A 19165-nucleotide genomic window follows, 5' to 3' on the forward strand; every position below is an offset into this window, starting at 1 on the left:
CAACCTCTTCTTCACACTTTCCCACACAATCACATTCTTCTACACTGAAGCAACCAAAACCTGACACAATATTCAATTTGTAACCTTACCAATGATTTATAAACCTACCCCATAACTCTCCTGCTCTTATATTCTGTACCTCAGTAAATGATGGCTAGCATTCCACATGCATTCTTCACATCCTGTGTTGGCATCTTCAGCTTGCCTGTGTTCCTCAGGACTCCCTGAGATCCTACCATTCATTGTCTATGTCCGAGCCTTGTTAGTCCTTCCAAAATGCATCACTTCATGCTTATCAAGATTGAATTCCATTTGCCACTTCTCTGTCCAACATACCAGTGATTAATCTATTTCTACAATTATTTTATTTTATTTGCAAGTTTATCGTATCTCTTTCATCAACAACTCAGTCATTAATGTATTTAAGGATGCCACTATCTATCCATGTTGATGGCAGGATTCCTATCACAAAAGCAACCCTTACTGTCACCCTCTGTCCATTACTAAGCCAGTTTTGTATCCTATTTGACTTGGATCTCATGGACTAACTTTTTGGACCAATATCCCAGATGGGATCTTGAGAAATGTCTTTCTAAAATCCATTTAGACTACATCAACTGCACTGCCTCCATCTACAGTATAAACATTTAACAATTACAGCACGGAAACAGGCCAAGTCGGCCCTTCTAGTAAATGATTCCTTATTAAAAAACCTGAGTTAGTCAAATTGAACAACTGACAAAGAGTGTCAAAATATTGATAGTAGCTGCTTTTATTTGAAATGGAAAGACATGCAATGTTTTCCAGTGTTCTATAAGCACATTGATTAACTGTAGTTTTTCAGAGGGTCACATCTTTTTGTTGATGACAATGCAGAAAATTCAAAACATACTAAATATTTCTTGTCCATTCATCCCTCCCCACTAATCTCCCTCTTGGCACTTATCCTTGCAAGTGTAACAAGTGCTACACTAGCCCCTACACCAGCTCCCTCCCTCGCTACCATTCAGGGCCCCAGTCCTTCTAGGTGAGGCCACACTTCACCTGTGAGTCTGTTGTGGCCATCTATTGCATCCAGTGCCCCTGTTGTGGCCTGCTGTATATCGGTGAGACCTGATGTAGTTTGGGAGACTGCTTTACCGAGCACCTACGCTCTGTCTGCCAGAAAAAGCGGGATCTCCCGGTGGCCACTCATTTTAATTCCACTTCCTTTTTCCATTTTGACATGTCAGCCAATGGCCTCCTCTACTGTCGCGATGAGGCCACACTCAGACTGGAGGAGCAACACCTTATATCCCACCTTGGTAGCCTCCAACCTGATGGCATTAGCATCAATTTCTCAAACCTTCATTAATGCCCCCCCCACTTCACCATTTCATTCCCATTTCCCTCTCTCACCTTATCTTCTTACCTACCCAACACCTCCCTCTTCTTTCTTCCATGGCTTCTGCCTCTCCTATCAGACTCCCCCTTCTCCAGCCCTGTATCTCTTTCACCAATCAGCTCTTTCCTTCACCCCTCCTCCTGTTTCACCTATCATCTTGTGTTTCTTCCTCCCCTCCCCCCACCCCTATCTCTGACTCTTCATCCTTGTTTTCTTGCCAGTCTTGATGAAGGCTCTCAGCCTGAAACGTCGACAGTTTACTCTTTTCCATAGATGCTGCCTGGCCTGCTGAGTTCGTCCAGCAGTTTGTGTGTGTTGCTTGGATTTCCAGCATCTGCAGATTTTCTCTTGTTTGTAAGGATATCTTCTCACTACTACTATCAGGCAGGAGGTACAGGAGCCTCAGGTCCCACACCACCAGGTTCAGGAACAGTTATTGCCCATTAACTATCAAGCTTCCGAATCGGTGTGGATAACTTCACTCACCTCAACTCTGAGCTAATTTCACAGCCTTTAGACTTACTTTTGACTCTACAACTCATGTTTTCAGTTTAATTTATCTTTGTTTTATCTGCTCACATTGCACATTGATTGCTTGTCAGTCTTTGTTTTCTTTATTTTCCTGTAAATGCTGACAAGGAAATGAATCTTAGGGTTGTATATGGAGAAATATACGTACCTTGAACTTTGATTTGAATATATAATGAAATGATTGGTAATTATACTGTTAAGCTAAATGTCACAGCAATTATAGGATATTTTAAAATTGCACATTATGGGAAAACCTGATCTCTGTACCTCCCTCTGTAACTGGATCCTTGGCTTCTGCATCAGGAAATGACAGCGTGCATTAGTAGTAACACCTCTTCCTCACTGACAATAAACACAAGCACACCTCAAGGATGTGTGCTTAGCCCACTGCTCTACTCTCTCTACACTTGACTGTGTGGCTAGGCAATTAATTTTCTGATGACACAATTGTTGTTGGCAGAATCTCAGATGGTGACGAGGAGGCGCACACGAGTGAGATAGATTGGCTGGTTGAGTGGTTTAATAGCAACCTTGCACCCAATGTCAGTAAGATGAACAAATTGATTGTGAACCTCAGGAAGGGGAGTTCTGGAGGACGCACACCAGTCCTCATTGAGGGGTCAGCAGTGGAAAGGATGAGCAATTTCAAGTTCTTGGGCATTAGCATCCCGGAGGATCTAACCTCAGTCCAACATATTGATGCAATTACAGAGAATGCAGACCAGTGCTATACTTCTTTAGGAGCTCGAAGAGATTTGGTATGCCACATAAGGCTTCAGCACATTTCGACAGATATTTGTAGAGATCTGGTATGGAGGCAACAATGCACAGGACCAGAAAAGAGTTTCTGAGAGTTGTCGACTCAGCCAGCTGTCTCGTGGACACTAGCCTCCCTGCCATCAAGGACATCTTCAAAAGGTGATCCATCATGAAGGATCATCACCGTCCAGTACACGCCCTTCTTCTCATTACTACCATTAGGGAGGGGGTACAGGAGTCTGATGACACACACTCAACATTTTTGAAACAGCTTCTTCCCTTCTTCCATCAAAGTGTATGTATTTTTATTCAGATACAGTGTGGTGTAGGCCCTTCTGCCCTTCAACCAGCACTGCCCTAGCAACCCCATGCCACAGGGAGGCACACAGAGGATGCCAGGACTGAACGCTGAACTCTAACACCCCAAGCTGTAATAGCATTGTGCTGAACAGTCCATGAACCCGTCAACACTTCGCTCTCTCTCTCTCTCTCTCTCTCTCTCTCTCTCTCTCTCTCTCGCACTATTTATTTATTTATTTTTCAGACATATATTCTTATTGTAACAGTCATTTTTTAGGTATTGCACTAAAGTGCTGCCTCAAAACAACAATTTTCATGAAAGATGTCAGTGATAATAAGCCTGATTCTGATTCAGAGTTTTGTCTGCAGATGGGTTGTTAGCTCAACACAGTTACAGTTCGGGTTGTTTTGGAGTTTGCAGTTCAATTCTGGTGCCATTCTGTAAGGAGTCTCTGTATGTTTTGCCTGGGTTTCCCCTGGGTGCTCCAGTTTCCTCTGACAGTCCAAAGATGTACAGGGTAGGTTAATTTGGTCATTGTAAATTCAAAGGAGGTTCACGAAAATGATTCCAGGATTGAATGGCTTGTCATATGAAGAGCGTTTGATATTATCTGAATTCAGAAGAATGAGGGGTGACCTAATTGAAACCTATCAAATGATGATCAAAAGCCTTGATAGACTGGATGTGGTGGGAGAGTCTAAGACTAAAGGAGACAGCCTCAGTATAGAGAGCATCCTTTTAGAATGGAGATGAGGAATAATTTCTTTAGCCAGAGAGTGGTGAATCTGTGAAATTCATTGTCACAGACAACTGTGGAGGCCAAGTCATTATGTATGTTTAAAGCAGAAATTGATAGATACTTGATCTGTCAGGGAATGAAGGGATACGGGGGTGGGGGGGGGGGGTGGAGGCTGGAGATTGGGGCGAGAGGAGAAGTGGATCAGCCATGATGAAATGGTGAAACAGATTTGATGGGCCAAATGACCTAATACTGTTATACTATACTGTTGGCCAGAAAGAATGAGTCTACAAATCAGTGAATTCAAATGAATCAAAGGCAGTGTAAGCAGACAGACTAATTGTCTTCGTTCTTGTTGCGTGCTTGGGGATGGAGGCTGCCATTTTGTTGATCAATGTTTCAAAGAAGACACAGTGATACTTCAGGTAATCTGCTGGACTGAAGATCACTTCCAAATAAGAAGATATATGTGAGATGTTCATTGGTTGGCTATAATATGCAGGTTTGTGAATATTGGGGTTGGTGCCTGCCTGGAGTGATTCGAGCGTGTTGCTAATTGAGAACAAAAAGCAATAAATTATCGACTGCCACTTGATGGGAAAGGGCAATAAATGGACGCTGGCTTAGAGCAGAGCCAATAACAAGATGTTAAAGGACAGGCATATGACCTGTGGCTGATGACATTGGAATGGGATATTTGAATCGATAAGGAATGGATATAAAAGTGGATGCTTTGTGTGTGCTGGCAGCGGGAACTTCGCAGAATAACCATCACAGATACAAGCGTGAGTAACCCTGCGTGAAACATGTGGCGAGTGAATCAGGACAATGAGGACCGCCTGGCCAGTGTACACTCCTTTGCTTGCTCTTTAGCTATTCAGGAGAGTCAGGGATACTTAGCAGGTATGCACACAAGGTATTTAGTGTATGAATTCCCGTACTTCTTGTCAGTAAATACAGATCTCTCTGTGCCTCACTAATCATCGTTATACAGAGTATTTTTTTACAATACCTTATGGTCTTATTTAGACTGCCCTCCACGAGAGGCTCTCGCACAACACTAGAAGCTTTACAATTCTCTACCTAGATGAGAGGGTTTATACCACCTTACCCCTAGGGAGTTTGTGCCTCACTACCTCAGCTTTATTGAAGGGTACCCAGCCACCAGAGAGGATTACAGTGATAGTAGTAGTGCGGTCACTCAAGTCAAGTACGGTGTTCTCCTAAGGGGTTATTGCTTTAATGGAGAACATCTGTACGTGACTTTGTTTAACGTGGGGAGGCTGATGCAAGGGCAGCCAACACACAGTCTTTGACAGATCAGAATCAGGGACCAATGGCGTAGAATGCAAGACAGCTGGGGACCCTTCACTGCTAAAGCTTTCACTGCCATTGTGATGTGTCATCTTTTCTGCCAGCTCCACTGCTGAGATCTTGGTCGGATCGCTCTTTGACTGGAACCTCCCCCTTGACCTTATCATCATGGGAGACCCTACCAGGACTTAAGCTCCATACTGTATCACTCTCAAGATCTCAGGAACTCGCAAGCCTCTCCATCACGACAAGGTGATGATCCTCAGAGAAGGGAAAGGATTACACAGCCCCCACTGCTCAACTTGAGGAGTGGGGTGGTTCACATTTTCAAAGGTGCTGATGTCGAAAGGGTTGAGAAGGAGTGAGCAAGACTAAGAGCCTGTCCATGTTGATGCCTTGGCCAAGACCATGCCTGACCCTCAATAATTGTTATCGATGCACTGTAGACAGCTTCCTATCTGGATGTATCACGCTTGGTATGGCGAGTGTTCTCTCTGAGAAATTCACCACAGAAACCAGCCTCCACTCCACAGACTCTGTCTATATTTCCCCCTAACTCGGTAAAACAGCCAGCATAACCAAAGCCCCCTCCCACCCTGGACATTCTTTCTTCTCCCCCATCTCGTTGAGTAGCAGGTACAAAAGCAAAAGTAAATACAACTTTCAAGAGAAGCGCTGTCGATGTTTCGGGCCGAGACCCTTTGTCAGGCTCAGCCCGAAACGTCGACAGTGCTTCTCCCTGTGGATGCTGCCTGGCCTGCTGTGTTCCACCAGCATTTTGTGTGTGTTGTTGTTTGAATTTCCAGCATCTGCAGATTTCCTCGTGTTTACAACTTTCAAGGACAGGTTTTACCCCACTTTTATAAGACGTTTGAGTAGTCTCCAGTACGATAAGATGGACTCTCGGTCTCACAATCTACCTGGTCATGGCCGAGCACCTTACTGTCAACCTGCACTGCACTGACTCTGCATTCGGTTATTGTTATTCCCTTGTACTACCTCAATGCACTGATGTGATGAAAGGATCTGTAAAAAACGAAGTTTTTCACTCTACCTTGGTATATGTAGTAATAAAGATAAAGATTAGCTTTATTTGCCACTTTTACATTGTAACAAACAGCAAAATGCAATGTTTGTGTCAAATCAAATCAACGAGGATTGTGATGTTTCCAGCGCCAACATAACACGCCCATCAATCTCTAATCCTAAATAGACGTCTTTGGAACCCGGGGAACCTGGAGGAAACCCACATGGTCACAGGAAGAATGTACAAACTCCTTCCAGACTGCAGTGGGAATTGAACCCCAATCCTACAGCTGGTGCTGTAACAATTTATGCTAACTGCAATGCCACTGTGTTGCTCCAATAAACTGATGAAACAATTTATCATTTATAGGGGTTTATCTCCCCCTACACACTAGAATCTATAGCCCTCTATGCCACTACTACAAGATGTTTGTATCCTTTAGCCCCATCCTCATTAGGTTTATACTCCACAACCCCCCCCCATTAATGAGTTTATACTCCTGTATCCTGTCACTTGCTAGCTAACTTTCCTCTTCCCCCAAATGGAGGGTTTATACCACTCTCCTCCACCCTACTATAGGATTCATTCCCTCTGACCCCTCCATTACAGAGGACAATTGTCCTCCCACCATTCTCAACCTCTACCCCCTCTCTGACTTCTTTGCAACTGCAGCTGGTTTGAGGCCCCATCTGAGGGTGCTGGGCTGTGACATTGTCCCACAGCTTCTCATAAAACCTCTCACATTGAGGGGTGTCTTTAATGGGGGGGGGCAGGGTAATCTCCCCCACTAGCCAGGATCTTCCCTCGGAGCTGTGATGTCACTGAGTCAGGCTCCCTCAGCTGGTTGAACAGCCCACTGTTTGTGGAAATACAAATTCAGATTCAGCTTTATTTATCACATGACCATGGAAACATACATTGAAATGCATTGTTCATGTTAACAACCAACACAGCCTAGAGATGTGCTGGGGCAGCACATAAATATCATCATGCACTCTGGCACCAACATAGCATGCCCATCATATTCAGCAAAACATACCATGCGACAAAGCAACGACAGCAAAACAACCCCTGTTCCTTCTTCATTTGCATCCACTCACCCAGCCACGAGCATATACAGTTCTCTAACCCCAGAACAGGCCATCTATGGCCTTCAGCCCCCTGTGGACTCATGGATTCATAAGACATTGGACCTTCAACTTCCCCAGTGGACTCATGGATTCATAGACATTGGACCTTCAACTTCCCCAGTGGACTCATGGATTCACAAACATTAAACCCCTAACTTCCCCAGTGAACTTGCTGAGATTTTCAGACCCAGACTCTGGCCATCAGGTCTTGACATCTGGACTTCCAATCAACCTTTAAGTTTTGATCTTTGACATTAACCCACGATCTGCTGATGACAATGAATGAGGACCTTGATTGAGGACCTGACCTCCAGGCCTCGAGGTCCATTGATGAATGGACCCTGAACACTAGGCCTTGATTTGTCACTAACTGTTGTGTCTCCTGCCCTCACAGAACGTCCAGAATATGCTGATGGCTCACTTACCTGGGGGTACCTCATCCTCACTGGCCTGCCAGCTTGAGATTCAGGAATGTTCACGTTGCTGGCCTTTGAACGTGAAGTAGAGGCTTAGACTTACTTAGACTTAGACTTGGGCTTGTCCTCAAATTCCCCACATCACTGTCCCTAAACCCTAACCTGACACATAACTCCCCTCTCTGTCCCCAAATCCATCCCTACAAACCTAAAATACCATAAAACATAACTAAGCCTGAACAGCGACCCTGATGCGGAGACCACAGCTTGGTACCATCTACACGCTAGAGCAACACCATGGCTCCTATGTTCCCGATAGTGTACCACTGACAGCTCACAGCAGCATTAGGAAGATGAGACTCTCTGGATGAGACTCCTCCACTCACTACAACCGACACCACCGATCGACAAACGACGCAATAGCCACAGCTCTATACCCCGTCCTTACACATCTGGAGAAGAGGGATGCTTATGTGAGAATGCTGTTCTTGGACTACAGTTCAGCATTCAACACCAGAATTCCCTCCAGGCTCAACGAGAAGCTCAGAGACCTCGGCCTTCACCCTGCCTCATGTAGCTGGATCCTGGACTTCCTGTCAGATTGCCGGCAGGTGGTAAGAGTGGGCTCCCTCACCTCTGCCCCTCTGACCCTCAACACAAGTGCCCTTAGGGCTGTGTCTTAAGCCCTCTCCTTTACTCTCTGTATACCCATGACTGTGTCGCCACCCATAGCTCCAATCTGCTAATTAAAATAGCTGACGATACTACACTGGCCTAATCTCAAACAATAACGAGGCAGCCTACAGAGAAGCCATCACCCTGATAGAGTGGTGTCAAGAAAACAACCTTTCCCTCAACGTCACAAGAACAAAGGAGCTGGTTGTGGATTACAGGAGGAATGGAGACAGACTAACCCCTATTGACATCAATGGATCTGGGGTTGAGAGGGTGAACAGCTTTAAATTCTCGGCATAAACATCACTGAGGATCTCACGTGGTCTGTACATACCGGCTGTGGGGTAAAAAAGGCACAACAGCGCCTCTTTCACCTCAGACGGCTGAAAAGTTTGGTATGGATCTCCAAATCCTAAGAACTTTCTACAGGGGCACAATTGAGAGCATCCTGACTGGCTGCATCACTGCCTGGTATGGGAACTGTACCTCCCTTAATGGCAGGACTCTGCAGAGAGTGGTGCAGACAGCCCAGCGCATCTGTAGATGTGAACTTCCTACTATTCAGGACATTTACAAAGACAGGTGTGTAAAAAAAGGCCTGATGGATCATTGGAGACCCAAGTCACCCCAGCCACAAACTGTTCCAGCTCCTACCATCTGGGAAGCAATACTGCAGCATAAAATCCAGGATCAACAGGCTCCAGGACAGCTTCTTCCACCAGGCCATCAGAATGATTAATTCATGCTTACACACCTGTATTTCTGTGTTATATTGACTATTATAAATTACTGTAATTGCACATGGCACATTTAGACGGAGATGTAACGTAAAGATCCTCGTGTATGTGACGGGTGTAAGTAATAAAGTCAATTCAATTCAATTCAGTGTGGAGAAGGGATGCTGAAACTGAAGCTTTATAAGACACATGTCAGGCCACACTTAGAGTATTGTCAACAGATTTGGGTCCCATATCTCAGAACAGATGTGTTGTGATTGGAGAGAGTCCAGAGGAGGTTCACGAGGATAATTCCAGGAAAGAAGGGGTTAACATATGAGGAGCATTTGGCAGCTTTGGGCCTGTACTGTCTGGAATTTAGAATGATGCAGTGGGGTGGGTGGGGGGGGGGGGGAACTTTCATTGAAACCTACCAAATATTGAAAGGACTAGATAAGGTGGATGTGGAGAGGATGTTTCCTCTGGTGGGGGTATCCAGAACTAAAGGGTACAGCCTCAAAATCGAGCAGCCGACCTTTTAGAACAGAAATAAGGAGGAAATTTTTCAGCCAAAGAGTGGTGAATCTATGAAATGCTTTGCTACAGACTGTGGTGGAGGTCAAGTCTGTGGGTATATTTAAAGTGGAAGTTGATAGATTCCTGATTGGTCAGGACATCAAGGGATAAGGTGAGAGGGCAGGTGTATGGGGTTGAATGGGATCCGGGATCAGCCATGATGAAATGAGGGAGCAGGTTTGATGGGCTGAATGGCCTAAATCAGTTCCTATGTCTTATGGTCTTATATTCTAAAGGATCTCATAAGAATGATCCCAACAACAAATGGCTTAATGTATGGGGAGTGTTTGAAGACTCTGGGCCTTTACTCAATGGATTTGAGAAGAATAAGGGGGTATTTCATTGAAACCTGCAGAATACTGAGGGATCTGGATGGAGAGGACATGAAGAGGATGTTTCTATCCATAGGACAGTCTAGGATCTGAAGGAAAGGCTGAAATAAAGGATTGAGAGGAGGAGGAATTTCTTCAGGGAGAGGGTAATGAATTTCAATATTCAAAAAATTTAAGATTCAAGTTTATTTATCACGCGTACATTGAAACATACAGTGAAATGCATCGTTTGTACTAACATCCAAAACTGCTGACAATGAGCTGGGGATAGCCTGCAAATGTTGCATCACATTCTATCGCCAACATAACATGCCCACGGCATTCAGCAGAACAATACATAACACAACAAGCAACAGAACAGCAACAGGGAAACAAGCTCATTCCTCCCTCCCAGCCACGCACTTATACAGTCCTCTAACTCCAAGACAGTCCATTTTCTTCAGCCTTCAGCCTCCAGCAGAGTTGCATTTAGATTTGGACTGGCAGACATTGGGCCTCCAACTATCCCAGCAAACTTGCAGAGATTCATGGACGGTATCATTGAATGTATTTAAGGTGGAGACTGAGAGGTTGTTGATTGGTAAAAGGATTTATTCAATTCAATTCAAGATTGTTTAATGTCATTTCTGTTATTTTTGTTCTTAATAAAGACAAATAGTGTGGGTAAAAACACTAGCACATATTTATTTGGGACACTCCACCCATGCTTTCAGCTCGACATGAGCGTGTGCAACCAGCTCCCCCATGTCATTTCCAGTTCCGGGTGAACCACCCACATTGCCCAATGGGAACTGAAGTTCTTGATTATGTACCCACATAATAACACAGCCTCCCCCTTTAAAGAAAAACCAAAGACAATACTATGTCCCATAGATCTTCAAGAAACAATAATGCTTTCCAACAAAAATATTTACATTAACTTCAATTGTAATGAGCAATTGTCCTCCCTTATTCACTCAGGTACTATCCATCCATCTCTGTGGTAGTTTAATGATCCCTTTTGGTCTGCTATTAGTTTCCACAGATGGCTTGCTTTCATCTGCTGTGTTAATATTAGTATCCTTTTGTGAACTCTGGTCAGCATGTTCATTTCTTTCACATCCTTCTGCCAAGATCCTATCTGTTTGTCTCTGTTATTCTTCTTTCTGTGTGATAATAATTCACTCCACATGCCTCATAATGTAGCTCTAGACTGTATCTATGTGATCAGTGAGCCAACTGATTATGTCTCAATTCACAGAGCTCCTTCTGTTGGCTGTATATCATAGATAGCAACTCCTCTTGTTGGTTTGTGTTGAACTGTTGCTGTTGTTCTGCCTTTGGGCCTCCCCATTTTCCTTTTTATTTTCCTCTTCAACTTTGGAGAAGATCATGGAGATATTTTTGATTTCCAATCCTTAATTGGAAGTTGATGAAGAGACAGATTTTGAAACAAAGCTGCATAATGTGGAAGCAAAACTGGTGACTTGTTCACCATGATCACTCTGTTCAGCACTGGCATCCTGACTGTCATGCTGGTGTAGCTGGTATGCATTTCAATGGAAAGGGGAGTTCTTGTTCTTCTCTTGCATAACCTCTCCTGAACTCTCATGGATGCTCTAAGGAGTTTCTTGAGTTTCAGTTAAGTATCCGAGTCCCTCAAAGACATCTTTGTACACTTCTACGAGTGTTTCATGGTCATCTTTTGTCTGTGAAGCCACCAGCTTGAGCCTTTCACATGCAGTCAGGCCTAATATCGGCTGTACTCACTTTTCAACAATCGGTAGCTGTGCCTTTAGATGCTGCCCCTTCTGCTAGAAGGTTACTACACAGCCCCATTTTACTGGTACATTCTCTCCAGCATAGCCTGTCACTTTTTTAATTTCACTGGATAAATCTTGCTTTTAACTTTGGAAGTTTTGTGGTCCTTCATGAACAACAGATTCACCTGGACTCTAGTGTCAAGCTTGAATTGAATTACTGTCTCATTCACAGTCACTGGAGCAATCTGTTCTGTGTTGTCTGTAGAGAATATACAAAACCTTCCTCTATTTCTTCTTCCCACAATTATTGCAGGACTTTCCATAAGCAGGACATTTCTTTTGAATGTGCCTACCTCCACGTTTGCTGCATTTGCAGTTTGAGCCTATCTCTTTGCTATGCTGTTGCTTTGGGAAACGCCGTATGCTCTGCCCCTCTGTGTTCACTGCATGGACTGTTGTTCCTGCCCTGTGTAGCTCCTTAGCTTGTGATCATGTGGTTTCTGCTGCCCTACTCATATCCACAGCCTTTTCCAGCGTTAAATCTTTTTCATAGAGCAATCTTTCTCTGGGCCCTTATTTGAAGTTCTATTTTGTCTCTTACTAGTGAATCTCTCAAATCTCCAAACTCACAGGACTTAGTGTGTGAAGCTCAGCTAAGTTTTGGACAAAGCTAACACCTTTTTTCTGATCACAGGAAAAAAACCTTTCAAACATGATGTTTTTACTTGGGACAAAATACTCCTCGAATTTTGTCATCTGTGTCCAATGTTAAGTCTATCTCATCAATTTGAAAGCTGTTGTAGATGTCCAAAACATCTTCACCAATTACATGTAAAAAGATAGACACTTTCAACTGCTCCTCTGTCCCTCTGCCTCTGCTCACAGCTAAATATATATTGAATCGTTGTTTGAAGTGTTTCCAGATATCAGCTAGATTGCTGGCAAACTGCATATTGGTATGGGAGGACTTGGGCTATCCATTATAGGGAATGGCCTGATTTTGCTCCTATATCTTATGATGTTATAATCCTGGAGCAGGGGTGGAGTTGGATCATCTGTGTGGACGTGAGGGTGGAAGCACAGGCTCAGACTTTTATCTTCATCGGAGGACACACTATTCATACAGAGTGGTTAGCACCGAGCCGTGCAGCACTCCACACACACGAGGCTTCGTATCCACCCTCACCCTCCCCGCCCTCCCGTTTCCTTTCACCCAGTGCTCACCCATTGTACACAGCTACCGGGCTATTCTGATCTCTTCCTGTCAGTCTGCTTTCTATTTTCAGCGCAGTGACAAATAGAGGGGAAAACACAGCCTGAGGTTGGAGTACATCATCGGGCACGCGGTAGGTCTAGTCTTGTGAAAATGGCGCCATTGAGCAAACAAAGTGGCATAGTTTGCACGCACAGTTCCACAAATAACGCCTGGCTCCTTTTGGGCTTTGACCTAGCTTTGACATCAGAAGCACATTCCACCAGTTGTAATGTCTGGGTGTGATACAGAATGAACTCTAAATCTCCTGGAACAGCTGAGGAAACAGAACCACCTCAGACTGATCAGAGTTGAGAATGCCATTCAAAACAGGAGTACACTAGGCAGTAGGTCAAATTGCCAAACATTCAAATAGTTAGTAGACAATATTAGGCTTTATAAGGCATTTGATCGGACCGCACTTGAAGTATTGTGAGCCATTTTGGGCCTCTTACCTAAGAAAGGATGTGCTGGTATTGAAGAATGATCCTGGGAATGAAAGGTTTAACGTATGAGGAGTGTTTGATGGTTCTGGGCCTGTATTCACTGGAGTTTAGAAAAATGAGGAGGAATTTCATTGAAATCTATCAAGTATTGAAAGCCTAGAATCTAGGGGTTCTCAACCTTTTTTATGCCATGGAGCGTCACCATTCCATCGTTGGGAACCCCTGACCTAGATGGAATGGACATGGAGAGGATGCTCTCTATAGAGGGGAGTCCAGGAACAGAGGGCACTGCCTCATAATACGTCCCTTTACAACAAAGATGAGAGGAATTTATTTAGCTAGAGAGTGGTGAATCTGCGCAATTCATTGCCAAGACGGCAATGGAAGGCAAACTATTGGGTGTATTTAAGGCAAAGTTTGATAGGTTTTTGATTAGTAAGGGTATCATAGGTTACAATGAGAAGGCAGGAGGATAGGGTTCTGAGGGATTATAAATCAGCCATGATGGAATGGCGGAGCAGACTCGATGGACTGTATGGCCTAATTCTGTTCTTATGTCTTATGGTCTTCTGATGTGCCAACTCAAATGACATTCCTCCCTAACCATGTTTCTGCCCAAATGCTGAAGTCCAGCAGGGGAGAAGAGATGTACACGCTGGTAAGCTCATTGGTCACATGGATGTAATTGGGCAGCTTGGGCTTGTTGGACCTAAAAGGCTTGTTCCTATGCTGTATCTCTAAATTAAAAATTAATACTTAAAATTAAAAAACAGAAATTGCTGGAAGTACTAAGGAGGAAGAGAAAGTGTTGACATTTCAGGTTGAAGATATTTTATCAGAATTTAGAAAGAAGGAAGTTGGATATTTCAATAGGTACATTTAATGTCAGAGAAAGGAATACAATATACATCCTGAAATTCTTTTTCTTCACAAACATCCACAAAAACAGGAGTGTCCCAAAGAATGAATGACAGTTAAATGTTAGAATGCCAAAGCCCCCCCCCCCACAATTCCACCTCCCACGCATAAGCAGCAGCAAAGCAATGACCCCCACCCTCCCCCACCAGCAAAAAAAGCACTGGCACCCTCACCGAGCACTCAAGCATGCAGCAAAGCATCAATGAAGACACAGACTTGCAGTACCCCAAAGACAACTCGTTCCCCTGGTAATTCGACATACCACAGGCTCTCTCTCCCTAATAAAGGAAAAAGAGGTGTTCCCGTTTCACAGCGAGAGGGGAGACATAACAAACAACTCACTGGTTTATGGTGTTAAAAGTCTGTTGCATCGATTTTTCCAAGCTCTGTGCCCAAAGATCTCGGGTCTCTGGGCAGAAAGCCAGCAGGCAGCTTGCTGCTTTCGATCTTCCGTCTCCAACGACACATCAGGCAGTGGCACCAGCCTTGAACCCACCCACCTCCAGAGCCATGAAAGCGGGCTAGTCTTCCAGGCCATGCCCTTGGCATACTGAAAAGCGGCCGGTCGTGAGGCCCCCAGAGCAGGTCCCATATCTGCAAAGTCGGCATGTAACTCCAGGTCAGGGTCTTTAAAAGAACTTTGAAAGGGAGAAAAAAGAGATATCAAAGATAGAAATAGAGCTGTTTCTGAAGATGCAAGCAAATGAGTTGCTGTAGGGCACCATCATCCTCAGCCTCGGCCCTTCAGGATATTTACATGGAAGTCACTGGGCTGCCAACTTGTATTTATTCATGCACTGTTATTTTATTTTCTAACTGTACACAATCACATGGCTTTACTTCATTCTTTGCTTGGACCTATGCACATTAAATGGCCTCATTCTCTGAATAATCAAGTTTGCTGCCTACTTATTGAGATAGCTTCAGCTCATTCTCCATTTCTGATGGTCTGTACAATGCTAATGCAGTCTCATTATTTGCTGCGGCAGTTTATGCTACTCCCTGACAGTATGCTGACATTGTGTCGATGATCCTCCGCTCACACTTGTTACCCTGCTATTTCTTCTTTGCGTCCACCTCTTGTGTGGTGCCGTTTTTCACCCTGCATCATGCTGTCAGAGTAGCATGGAAGCAAAGTGGTTAGGGCAATCATTTTATAGCACCAACACTTACCGATCGATATTCAATTCCCACTGCTGTCTGTAAGGAGTTTGTACGTTCTCCTCATGGCTGTGTGTCTTTCCTCTGGGTGCTTCAGTTTCCTCCCACAGTCTTAAGGTTAGAATGAGAGATAGTGAGTGGCAGGCATGCTATGTTGGCTCTGGAAGCGAGGTGACACTCGGGGGCTGTCTCAGCACAATACTCAGTCTGTGTTGGCCGTTAATGCAAAATGACACATTTCGCTGATGTAGACGTGACAAATAAAGCTAAAAATCTTTAATCTGTTGCTGGATTTTCTGCTGAACTTTGTTAACATGGTGCATCTGGCATTCGGCCTCTGCTCGTACTAGCTGCTTCATTTCCTATGTGTGCCTGTCTGCATCATGTTACAATGTGCCTGTGCTTGTTCACCAGGTGCATTTCATTGTTCACCACATGTGGGTGTGTCCCCACAAAATTAACCAGGCGCCTGGATGAACCAAGAGATTGGCCAGATCGGTGGCATTCAGGACTGATAACCCAGGAAAGCACAAGAGCTCCAAGCATAACCTCCAGAAAGCCATCTCACAGGCAACTCCAGACTAAACTAGAATCACAGAAGGAGGCTCGACAGCCGTGGCAGGGCTTGAATGCCATCACCTTCGATAAATCAAAACCAAACAGCATAAATGACAACAAGGTTTTGCTCCAAGATGAGCTGAATGCTTTATGCTCACTTTGACTGACAGAACATGGAGGCACCTTCACTAAGCCCCACAGCACACAACAACTCTGTGATCTGCGGCCAATATAAGAGTGAGTAGGGTGAACCCATGAAAGCCATCTGGGCCAGGCAGTGTACCTGGCCGAGTAATGAAGATCTAGCTTCGGCAGTCTGAGGTGTCCACCTGCTTCAAGCAGGCATCAATTTTACAGGTGCTCAAGAAGAACATGGTAATCTGTCTCAATGACTATTGTCCATAGCACTTACATCCACTGTGATGAAGTGCTTTGAGAAGTTGGTTATGAAGCATATCAACAACTGCCTGAGGAGTGACTTGGATCTGCTCCAGTTTGCATCCGTCACAAGAGGTCCACAGAGATGCCTTTTCATTGGCTTTTCTCTCAGCTCAGCAGCAGCTGGACAATGTCTTCATACATTAGGATGTTCTTCATTGACTATAGCTCAGCATTCAACATGATCATCCCCATGAAATTCATCACTAAGCTCCAGGACCTGAGCCTCAATACCTCCCTCAGTTTCCTCACTTGCTAACCCTAGTCAGTATGGATCAACAATAACATCTCCCCCCACAATCACCATCAGCACAAGGGTATGTGCTTAGCCCCCTGCTCAATCACTTTATATCTATGACTGTGAGGCTAAGTACGACTCCAACACTGTAATTGTTTGCTGATGATACCACTGTTGTTGGCCAAATCAAAGGAAGTGAGAAATTGGTATATAGGAGGTAGGTTGAAAATCTGGTTGAACGGTATCACAACAACCACCTCTCACTTAACGTCAACAAAACCAATAGAACTATAGGAGAAAGGAGCCAGAGGTCTGTGAGCCAGTCCTCATTAGGGGAACAGATGTCAGCATTAACATATCAGAGGATCTGCCCCAGGACCAGCACTAAGTGTCATCACAAATAAGGCAAGATAGTGTCTCTACTTGCTTAGAAGCTTGCGTAGATTGGGCATGTTGACAAAAATGTTAATAAATTTCTATAGGCACACAGTGGAGAGTATTCTGACTGGTTGCATCATGGTCTGATAAGGAAACACCTGTGCCCAAGATGGAAAAGCCTACAGAAAGTGGTGGATACAGCCCAGTCCACCACAGACAAAGGCCTCCCACCACTGAGCATGTTTAGGAACACTGTCACAAGAAAGCAGCATCCACCATCAAGGACCCCTACCATCCAGGCCATGCTCTCTTCATATAACTACCATCAGGAAGGAGCTACAGGAGACACCAGGTTCAGGAACAGCTATTCAACCATCAGACTCCTGAACCAATGTGAATAACTGCAATCACCACAACTCTGAACTGATTCTAAAACCTACAGACTCATTTTCAAGGACCCGTTACAGCTCATGTTCTCAGTATTATTTTTTATTTGCAGTTTTGTCTTATTTTGCACATTACTTTTTTGGCAGTCATTGGCAGTTATGTATAGCTCTACATAAATTCTATTGTATTTCTATTTTTTCTGTAATTACCTGCAAGAAAATGAATCCCAAGGTAGTACATTGAAACAAAAACATACTTTAAAAATATATTTACCTTGAACTTTGAACCTATCCTTATTTATACAATATTAACAATTTTTGAGCAAACAATAATCTGCTGGAGGAACTGAACAAGTCAAATATTATCTCTGAGGGGAGAAAAGTTGTCAACATCTCAGATGGAAACTCTGCAAAGATTTCTTTCCTCACACAGATATTGATCGACACGCTGAGTTCCTCTAGCAGATAGTTTGTTATCCAAGTTCTCACATCTGCAGTCCCTTGTATTAATATCTTTCATGAGTGCACATTTTTCATATCAAATAACTTCATTGATCTGCTTATTCAGATATTCTCATTTGGTTACCATATATTTTGTCGTTAAGACCCAAGCAGCGAGTAAATCCCTTTATTACCCATCTCAAGTTCTTCATTGGTGCTATGGTAGCGTAGCAGATAGCACAACCCTATTGCAGGTCAGCGCGTCAGAGTTGAGTTTAATTTTGGTGTCCGCTAAAAGGAGTTTGTATGTCCTCCCCATGGAATGGATGGGTTTCCTCTGGGTGCTCCAGTATCCTCCCACAGATGTACTGCTTAGTTAGCGAATTGGTCACTGTAAATTGTCCTGTGATTAGGCTGGGGTTAAGGGAGTAACTCAGGGAGTTGCTGGTGGCATGGCTTCAAAGGCCTTATTCCGCATTGTATCTCTAAATAAGTAAATAGATCTACACACTGCCCAAGCTGTAAGACCAAACATGGTCTTGTTTCTGGAATGTCAAACTGCTGGGTTAGAACGCCATCTGCAGGTTCAACAAAGCACATGCCCTATAATCCAGACAGCAGCTTGAAAAAACGCTTCTGTACTCTCTTCAAAGACTTAACATCCTCCCTATAATGGGGCGGCCAGTACTGTATGCAATACTCCAGGTGCAGCCTAACTAGAGTTCTATGAAGCTGCAATATAATTTGCTGATTCTTAAATTCAGTGCCATGACTACTAAAGGCAAACATAACATATGACTTCTTAACCACTCTATCAAAAGCCTCTTTTAGGGAGCTATGAACTTGGACCACAAAACCCCTCTGCTTCTCTACACCATTAATGGTCTTGCCCTTAACATTGTACCGTCTCTTTACATTTGACTTATTAAGGTGCAACACTTCACCTTTGGCCATGTTAATCTCCATCTGTCATTTCTCCACCCATATCTGCAATTGATCTATATCCTGCTGTATTCTTTGCCAGTCATCTACGCTGTCCACAACACCAATCTTTGTATCATCTGCAAAATTACTAATCCAACCATCTACATTTTCATCCAGTTATTTATATACATCACAAACAGCAGAGGTTGCAAGACAGATTCCTGTGGAACGTCACCAATCACAGACATCCAGCTAGAAGAAGTCCCTTCGACCACTACCCTCTTGTCTTCTACGGGCAAGCCAATTCTGAATCCAAACAGCCAATTCACCATTGATCCCATGCACCTTAATCTTCTGGATAAGCTTCTCATGAGGGACTTTGT

At 44.0% G+C, this 19165-nt stretch overlaps 1 long non-coding RNA gene across 1 annotated transcript in view; it reads right to left on the reverse strand.

The window, feature by feature from the left end:
* Window positions 1–19165, reverse strand: part of LOC140742125 (uncharacterized) — a 52784-nt gene that overhangs the window by 8706 nt on the left and 24913 nt on the right. The window contains exon 2 of the long non-coding RNA XR_012102229.1: window positions 14601–14896. This is a non-coding gene — a long non-coding RNA (uncharacterized lncRNA). The remainder of the gene's footprint in view (window positions 1–14600; window positions 14897–19165) is intronic.

This window comes from Hemitrygon akajei, chromosome 19, assembly GCF_048418815.1.
Source record: "Hemitrygon akajei chromosome 19, sHemAka1.3, whole genome shotgun sequence".
Taxonomy (NCBI): Eukaryota; Metazoa; Chordata; class Chondrichthyes; order Myliobatiformes; family Dasyatidae; genus Hemitrygon; species Hemitrygon akajei.